Below are 6,782 nucleotides of genomic sequence, written 5' to 3' on the forward strand. Positions count from 1 at the left end.
CATGGTTTTGGCTGTGCCCGCCTCCAGTACCATGGTTTTGGCTGGCCCCGCCTCCAATATCATGGTTTGGCTGCCTGGCCCCGCCTCTAATACCATGGTTTTGGCTGGCCCTGCCTACAATACCATGGTTTTGGCTGGCCCCGCCTCCAATACCATGGTTAAGGCTGGCCCCGCCTCCAATACCATGGTTTAGGCTGGCCCCGCCTCCAATAGCATGGTTTGGCTGGCCCCGCCTCCAATACCATGGTTTTGGCTGGCCCCGCCTCCAATACCATGGTTGTTTTGGATGGCCCCGCCTCCAATACCATGGTTTTGGCTGGCCCCGCCTCCAATACCATGGTTTTGGCTGGCCCCGCCTCCAATATTATGGTTTTGGATGGTCTGCCTCCAATACCATGGGTTTGTCTGGCCCTGCCTCCAGTTACATGGTTTTGGCTGGCCCCGCCTCCAATACCATGGTTTTGGCTGGCCCCGCCTCCAATACCATGGTTTTGGCTGGCCCCGCCTCCAATACCATGGTTTTGGCTGGCCCCGTCTCCAATACCATGGTTTTGGCTGGCTCTGCCTCCATTATCAAGGTTTTGGCTGGCTCTGCATCCATTTCCATGGTTTTGGCAGGCCCCGCCTCCAATACCAAGGTTTTGGCCGGCTCCGCCTCCATTTCCATGGTTTTGGCAGGACCTGCCTCCAATACCATGGTTTTGGCTGGCTCTGCCTCCAATACCATGGTTTTGGCAGGCCCCGCCTCCAGTATCATGGTTTTAGCAGGCCCCGCCTCCAATACCATGGCTTTGGCTGGCCCCACCTCCAGTACCATGGTTTTGGCTGGCTCCGCCTCCAGTACCATGGTTTTGGCTGGCCCTGCCTCCAATATCATGGTTTTGGCTGGCCCTGCCTCCAGCAACATGGTTTTGGCTGGCTCCGCCTCCAGTACCATGGTTTTGGCTGGCCCTGCCTCCAATACCATGGTTTTGTCTGGCCCTGCCTCCAATACCATGGTTTTGTCTGGCCCCGCCTCCAATATCATGGTTTTGGCTGGCCCTGCCTCCAATACCATGGTTTTGGCTGGCCCCGCTTCCAATATCATGGTTTTGGCTGGCCCCGCCTCCAGCAACATGGTTTTGGCTGGCCCCGCCTCCAGCAACATGGTTTTGGCTGGCCCCGCCTCCAATACCATGGTTTAGGCTGGCCCTGCCTCCAATACCATGGTTTAGGCTGGCCCCGCCTCCAATATCATGTTTTAGGCTGGCCCCGCCTCCAATACCATGGTTTAGGCTGGTCCCACCTCCAATATGGTTTAGGCTGGCCCCGCCTCCAATATCATGGTTTTGGCTGGCCCCGCCTCCAATATCATGGTTTTGGCTGGCCCCGCCTCCAATATCATGGTTTTGGCTGGCCCCGCCTCCAGTAACATGGTTTTGGCTTACCCGCCTCCAAGACCATGGTTTTGGCGGGCTCCGCCTCAAATACCATGGTTTTGGCTGGCCCCGCCTCCAATACTATGGTTTTGGCTGGCCCCGCCTCCAATACCATGGTTTAGGCTGGCCCCGCCTCTAATACCATGGTTTAGGCTGGCCCCGCCTCCAATAGAATGGTTTCCGCAGGCCCCGCCTCCAATATCATGGTTTTGGCTGGCCCCGCCTCCAATACCATGGTTTTGTCTGGCCCCGCCTCCAATATCCTGGTTTTGGCTGGCCCCGCCTCCAGTAACATGGTTTTGGCTGGCCCCGCCTCCAGTAACATGGTTTTGGCGGGCCCCGCCTCCAGATCCATGGTTTTGGCTGGCCCCGCCTCCAATACCGTGGTTTTGGCTGGCCCCGCCTCCAATACCATGGTTTTGGCTGGCCCCGCCTCCAATACCATGGTTTTGGCTGGCCTCAAGTTCCATGGTTTTGGCTGGCCCCGCCTCCAGTACCATGGTTTTGGCCGGCCCCGCCTCCAGTACCATGGTTTTGGCCGGCCCCGCCTCCAGTACCATGGTTTTGGCCGGCTCCGCCTCCAGTACCATGGTTTTGGCTGGCTGGCCCCTCCTCCAATACCATGGTTTTGGCTGGCTGGCCCCGCCTCCAATACCATGGTTTTGGCTGGCCGCGCCTCCAATACCATGGTTTTGGCTGGCCCCGCCTCCAGTACCATGGTTTTGGCTGGCCTCCAGTTCCATGGTTTTGGCTGGCCCCGCCTCCAATACCATGGTTTTGGCTGGCCCCGCCTCCAATACCATGGTTTTGGCTGGCCCCGCCTCCAATACCATGGTTTTGGTAGGCCCCGCCTCGAATACCATTGTTTTGGCAGGCCCCGCCTCCAATACCATGGTTTTGGCTGGCCCCGCCTCCAATACCATGGTTTTGGCTGGCCCCGCCTCCAGTTCCATGGTTTTGGCTGTCCCCGCCTCCAATACCATGGTTTTGGCTGGCTCTGCCTCCATTATCAAGGTTTTGGCTGGCTCTGCCTCCATTTCCATGGTTTTGGCAGGCCCCGCCTCCAATACCAAGGTTTTGGCCGGCTCCGCCTCCATTTCCATGGTTTTGGCAGGCCCTGCCTCCAATACCATGGTTTTGGCTGGCCCCGCCTCCAGTACCAAGGTTTTGTCAGGCCCCGCCTCCAATACCATGGTTTTGGTAGGCCCCGCCTCGAATACCATTGTTTTGGCAGGCCCCGCCTCCAATAGCATGGTTTTGGTGGCCCCGCCTCCAATACCATGGTTTTGGCTGGCCCCGCCTCCAATACCATGGTTTTGGCTGGCCCCGCCTCCAGTTCCATGGTTTTGGCTGTCCCCGCCTCCAATACCATGGTTTTGGCTGGCTCTGCCTCCATTATCAAGGTTTTGGCTGGCTCTGCCTCCAATACCATGGTTTTGGCTGGCCCCGCCTCCAATACCATGGTTTTGGCTGGCCCCGCCTCCAGTACCATGGTTTTGGCTGGCTCTGACTCCATTATCAAGGTTTTGGCTGGCTCTGCCTCCATTTCCATGGTTTTGGCAGGCCCCGCCTCCAATACCAAGGTTTTGGCCGGCTCCGCCTCCATTTCCATGGTTTTGGCAGGCCCTGCCTCCAGTACCAAGGTTTTGTCAGGCCCCGCCTCCAATACCATGGTTTTGGCAGGCCCCGCCTCCAGTATCATGGTTTAGGCTGGCCCCGCCTCCAATATCATGGTTTTTGCAGGCCCCGCCTCCAATATCGTTTTGGCTGGCCCCACCTCCAGTTCCATGGTTTTGGCCAGCCCTGCTTCCAGTTCCATGGTTTTGGCCGGCCCCGCCTCCAGTACCATGGTTTTGGCTGGCCCCGCCTTCAGTTACATGGTTTTGGCTGGCCCCGCCTCCAATACCATGGTTTTGTCTGGCCCCGCCTCCAATACCATGGTTTTGTCTGGCCCCGCCTCCAATATCCTGGTTTTGGCCGGCCCCGCCTCCAATATCCTGGTTTTGGCTGGCCCCGCCTCCAGTAACATGGTTTTGGCTGGCATTGCCTCCAAGACCATGGTTTTGGCAGGCCCCGCCTCCAGATCCATGGTTTTGGCTGGCCCCGCCTCCAATACCGTGGTTTTGGCTGGCCCCGCTTGTTTTGGCTGGCCTCAAGTTCCATGTTTTTGGCTGGTCCCGCCTCCAATACCATGTTTTTGGCTGGCCCCGCCTCCAATACCATGGTTTTGGCTGGCCCCGCCTCCAGTACCATGGTTTTGGCTGGCCTCAAGTTCCATGTTTTTGGCTGGCCTCAAGTTCCATGTTTTTGGCTGGCCCCGCCTCTAATACCATGGTTTTGGCTGGCCTCAAGTTCCATGTTTTTGGCTGGCCCCGCCTCCAGTACCATGGTTTTGGCCGGCCCCGCCTCCAATACCATGGTTTTGGCTGGCCCCGCCTCCAATACCATGGTTTTGGCTGGCTCCACCTCCAGTACCATGGTTTTGGCTGGCCCCGCCTCCAATACCATGGTTTTGGCCGGCTCCGCCTCCAGTACCATGGTTTTGGCTGGCCCCGCCTCCAATATGGTTTTGGCTGGCTGGCCCCGCCTCCAATACCATGGTTTTGGCTGGCCTCGCCTCCAATACCATGGTTTTGGCTGGCCCCGCCTCCAGTACCATGGTTTTGGCTGGCCTCCAATACCATGGTTTTGGCTGGCCCCGCCTCAGGTAACATGGTTTTGGCTGGCCCTGCCTCCAATGCCATGGTTTTGGCTGTCCCCGCCTCCAGCAACATGGTTTTGGCTGGCTCCGCCTCCAATACCATGGTTTTGGCTGGCCCCGCCTCCAATACCATGGTTTTGGCTGGCCCTGCCCCCAGTACCATGGTTTTGGCTGGCCCTGCCTCCAATATCATGGTTTTGGCTGGCTGGCCCAACCTCCAATACCATGGTTTTGGCTGGCCCCGCCTCCAATACCATGGTTTAGGCTGGCCCCGCCTCCAATACCATGGTTTAGGCTGGGCCCACCTACCATATCATGGTTTTGGCCAGCCCTGCCTCCAGTTCCATGGTTTTGGCTGGCTCCGCCTCCAGTACCATGGTTTTGGCTGGCCCCGCCTCCAATACCATGGTTTTGGCTGGCTCTGCCTCCAGTACCATGGTTTTGGCTGGCTCCGCCTCCAGTACCATGGTTTTGGCTGGCCCCGCCTCCAATACCATGGTGTTGGCTGGTCCCGCCTCCAATATTATGGTTTTGGATGGTCTGCCTCCAATACCATGGTTTTGGCTGGCCCCGCCTCCAATATCATGGTTTTGGCTGGCTCCGCCTCCAGTACCATGGTTTTGGCTGTGCCCGCCTCCAGTACCATGGTTTTGGCTGGCCCCACCTCCAATATCATGGTTTGGCTGCCTGGCCCCGCCTCTAATACCATGGTTTTGGCTGGCCCTGCCTACAATACCATGGTTTTGGCTGGCCCCGCCTCCAATACCATGGTTAAGGCTGGCCCCGCCTCCAATACCATGGTTTAGGCTGGCCCCGCCTCCAATAGCATGGTTTGGCTGGCCCCGCCTCCAATACCATGGTTTTGGCTGGCCCCGCCTCCAATACCAAGGTTGTTTTGGATGGCCCCGCCTCCAATACCATGGTTTTGGCTGGCCGCGCCTCCAATACCATGGTTTTGGCTGGCCGCGCCTCCAATACCATGGTTTTGGCAGGCCCCGCCTCCAATACCATGGTTTTGGCTGGCCCCGCCTCCAATACCATGGTTTAGGCTGGCCCCGCCTCCAGTTCCATGGTTTTGGCTGGCACCGCCTCCAATACCGTGGTTTTGGCTGGCCCCTCCTTTTGGCCTGCCCCGCCTCCAGTTCCATGGTTTTGGCTGGCCACGCCTCCAATACCATGGTTTTGGCAGGCCCCGCCTTAGTTCCATGGTTTTGGCTGGCCCCGCCTCCAATACCATGGTTTTGGCAGGCCCCGCCTCCAGTTCCAAGGTTTTGGCCGGCCCCGCCTCCAGTACCATGGTTTTGGCCGGCCCCGCCTTCAGTTACATGGTTTTGGCTGGCCCCGCCTCCAATACCATGGTTTTGGCTGGCCCCGCCTCCAATACCATGGTTTTGGCTGGCCCCGCCTCCAATACCATGGTTTTGGCTGGCCCCGCCTCCAATACCATGGTTTTGGCTGGCCCCGCCTCCAATATCATGGTTTTGGATGGTCTGCCTCCAATACCATGGGTTTGTCTGGCCCCGCCTCCAGTTACATGGTTTTGGCTGGCCCCGCCTCCAATACCATGGTTTTGGCTGGCCCCGCCTCCAATACCATGGTTTTGGCTGGCCCCGCCTCCAATACCATGGTTTTGGCTGGCCCCGTCTCCAATACCATGGTTTTGGCTGGCTCTGCCTCCATTATCAAGGTTTTGGCTGGCTCTGCATCCATTTCCATGGTTTTGGCAGGCCCCGCCTCCAATACCAAGGTTTTGGCCGGCTCCGCCTCCATTTCCATGGTTTTGGCAGGACCTGCCTCCAATACCATGGTTTTGGCTGGCTCTGCCTCCAATACCATGGTTTTGGCAGGCCCCGCCTCCAGTATCATGGTTTTAGCAGGCCCCGCCTCCAATACCATGGCTTTGGCTGGCCCCACCTCCAATACCATGGTTTTGGCTGGCTCCGCCTCCAGTACCATGGTTTTGGCTGGCCCTGCCTCCAATATCATGGTTTTGGCTGGCCCTGCCTCCAGCAACATGGTTTTGGCTGGCTCCGCCTCCAGTACCATGGTTTTGGCTGGCCCTGCCTCCAATACCATGGTTTTGTCTGGCCCTGCCTCCAATACCATGGTTTTGTCTGGCCCCGCCTCCAATATCATGGTTTTGGCTGGCCCTGCCTCCAATACCATGGTTTTGGCTGGCCCCGCTTCCAATATCATGGTTTTGGCTGGCCCCGCCTCCAATACCATGGTTTAGGCTGGCCCCGCCTCCAATACCATGGTTTAGGCTGGCCCCGCCTCCAATATCATGGTTTTGGCTGGCCCCGCCTCCAATATCATGGTTTTGGCTGGCCCCACCTCCAATATCATGGTTTTGGCAGGCCCTGCATCAAATACCATGGTTTTGGCTGGCCCCGCCTCCAGTAACATGGTTTTGGCTGGCCCCGCCTCCAGTAACATGGTTTTGGCTGGCCCCGCCTCCAATACCATGGTTTAGGCTGGCCCCGCCTCCAATAGCATGGTTTCCGCAGGCCCCGCTTCCAATACCATGGTTTTGGCTGGCCCCGCCTCCAATACCATGGTTTTGGCTGGACGCGCCTCCAATACCATGGTTTTGGCTGGACGCGCCTCCAATACCATGGTTTTGTCTGGCCCCGCCTCCAATACCATGGTTTTGGCTGGCCCCG

This window comes from Ambystoma mexicanum, chromosome 3p (genome assembly GCF_040938575.1).
Source record: "Ambystoma mexicanum isolate Mex_15411 chromosome 3p, UKY_AmexF1_1, whole genome shotgun sequence".
NCBI lineage: Eukaryota > Metazoa > Chordata > Amphibia > Caudata > Ambystomatidae > Ambystoma > Ambystoma mexicanum.